Source organism: Odontomachus brunneus, unplaced genomic scaffold, assembly GCF_010583005.1.
Source record: "Odontomachus brunneus isolate Ranch 3 - 2012 unplaced genomic scaffold, Obru_v1 Obru_scaffold_051, whole genome shotgun sequence".
Lineage (NCBI taxonomy): Eukaryota > Metazoa > Arthropoda > Insecta > Hymenoptera > Formicidae > Odontomachus > Odontomachus brunneus.
The window spans coordinates 273557-276618 of NW_022639501.1; positions in this window are offsets into that span (position 1 = coordinate 273557).

The window sequence follows — 3062 nt, forward strand, 5'->3', positions numbered from 1 at the left end:
AGACATGAATCATTAAATACGTTAAAGCATCGCGAGTGCATCATGTCAATTTGCATATTTCATTTATAAATCGTGCGTCGAGTCCTCATAACATATTTATTACATCCGAACGACGCGTTCAATTGCCAAATATTGATCAATATTGATAACTGTTGTGTGTAACAATACATCAGCATCAGGACATTTGCATTTACCGAATGCAAATTATTTGATTCGCGCTGCAATATTCGGCAAACCGTCTCTAAACATTTGTTGAATGTTTATCTGGTGCATTAGCAGCTTACAGTGCATATCTAAATGCGACCACTCGCCCCCGGTACTTGTCAAGCCGAGATAGGTAATGCATCGTACGGATCACGCGACGCGTATGACGATGTAATAATTTATATCAACATGATAATTCTACAGTTGTACGTGACAAAAGATAGTAAAATTCGCATCGACACGACCTGCCTATACACGTCCTGCGCCGGGCAAATGAACGCGTCTGCCCCCGTTCGCCCGGCTGTGTGCACGTAACAGTCACTTGCGAAAAAGGAAGAGTTCCAACGTTGAAACTCCATTAATTGCGATCACGATGCCGCGAGGTGATTCGCTGACGCGAATGTCATCCGCGATGTCGCGAAAGCGATATCCGAGTATATTTGCGTCGAGACGATCTTGTTGCGCGACCGAAAATTCCTCTCTGCGCAAAGGAAACGCGCGATCCTCTTCGCAAGGCCCCGAAAAAGGTCATCGCACACGAGTGTCTCTCTCTCTCTCTCCCTCTTTCTCTCTCGCCACAGGGATTAAATCTGCGGATAATTCGCACCGATGGAATACCTGACAAACGGCCGCGTCGTCCGGAGTCGGCTTAAATCAAGTGTATCAACGTCTCGTAACCGTCAATGCCTTGGATAAGCTATCGGCCGAACAAACGCGCCTGTCGCGGCGTAATTTCGACACGAAACGCGAGTGAATTATACGCGCGATTGTCGCGCGATATAACACGCAACGAAAGCGTGATGAACGATCGGCAGGGTGACCGGTCTCGAAGCCGCCGCCGCCGCCGCCGTCGCCGCCACTTCGACGCCTTCTCTCGCGCGCGCGTCCGGGTGGATTCGATACGCGCGACTCTTTGATTAGTCCGTACACGCTCGTTTCCCGGCCTGACGTATCGCCGCCTTCGAAGAATAACAATCAATTGTTCCCCGGTGTTTTATCGCCGCGTCTTGTATTTATGTACCCGGCATCTCTCCCGTCGCGTATTTCATCGCGGCCGGTACGCGTTCGCACGCACACACCACACACACACGCACACATACGCGCGCAAACCGCCCGGCCAATTTCGAATCGCTCGTTTACACTGCACTGGCGCGTTTCATTTCCGCGAATTAATCGCGACGTTGCTGCCGATCACTCTTTCGGTTGTTTACGATTGATATTTGCGCGACGACGCGAATATGCGTGCATGCATGCGTGCGAGTGATTGCGGCGGGCGGGACGACGCAGACGAGGCGCACGACGAGCGATTCGATGTGATTAGCAGTCGATCCCCCCCTTTTTTTTTCAACGCTTTTTCGATATTTTGCCGACACGCGCATGTGCTTTTTTTCGCGTGCGTGTGTGCATACGCGCGCGCGGCAGGGACACGAGACGACGACTCGTGGAAGCCGTTAGTCCGCTTCATATCTTAATGAGACCCGCTTGTCGTTTAAAGTTTGCCCGCTCCGAAGGGTAGCGCGGAGGCGTGCAAATCAGAACGGCGATTCTCTCCCTAAACCCTTTAATTAGTAGCCATAAATTGTGGCAATACAGGTTGATAATGCCTCGGCCTGGTTAATTTATGCCTCCGAATTACACTCGCTGAACGGATCCCAAAGTTTTGCATAATCGTCCTTATTCCATCGCGATAGTCCCTTTCTATTAAACAACTTTCCGCGCGGAGGACGGCTCTTGACTCTTTATGCGTGATGGGCCTGATGTAATCAATGATATATCGCGCATTTGTACAATTTATGCCGTACGATATAAATCGCGGACACATAAATGTCCCGGACTTATCGCGCGCTCCCCTTCATTTGCCGATCGCTCGCCGGCGATTGTCACTTATCGAATATTCCGCGAGGAATCTTGCACTTCTCGATCTTCTACACCGCATCTCTTAATAATGCAGTCCTGAATTTTTCGACAATTAAATTTATGTGAAATCAATCTCTCCGACGAACGAGACTTTTTGCCACAAGATACACACGTTCTCTCGTTCTTCTCAGGTTCACTTCTAGAAATATCGTGGCTTCATTCGCCTCAGATATTCTTCTCGCGCATTATTTTTAGTGGAGACAAGAGAAGAAATTTTTATCGTAAAAATTATAATAGAATTTTGCAGCCAGGAAACGACATTCCTTAGTAACTTGTTGTCCCATCGTTTCGTATATGCTATTTATATTTTAAAAACTGAAATTAAAAATGTATATACTGCTATTTTAAAAAACTTACTATGTTCCTCAGCGAAATAGACATAGTTTAACCGACAGTCTGCACTATTAGAAACATGCTAAGAAAAAAATTTCTATGAAAAAAAAAAACTATAATATTCTCTTCGTATACATAGTAGGCTTCAGTCACTTCTATGCGCGTTAACGTTGGAGTGAATCCGGGATCGAATTGTTAATTAGTCGTGTACGCATAGTTCATCGCGTTAATTCAATTTACCACGCACTATGTGACTCGTCGGGCTCTTGCCGCATATGCCGTCTTTTTTCAGGTTCAATGCTCATTTTTTTCCATAATCTATCATCGCCCATATTTGAGAGAAAAATATGGCGGCCAGCGTTATAAACTAAATAATTAATTAATCGCGCGTGCAATGCTGGTCGCGTTTACCATAATTCAATTTATCACGCATCCCGCGACTTGCATCATTGGACTCTTGCCGGACATGTCGTCTTTTTTCAGGTTCAATATAATCTTTTTTTTTTTTGTAATCTATGACCCATATTTAAGGAAGGAATGTGCGGCGAGTGCTATAAACTAAATAATTAATTAGTCACGCTCATCGCGTTTATCATAATTCGATTTAT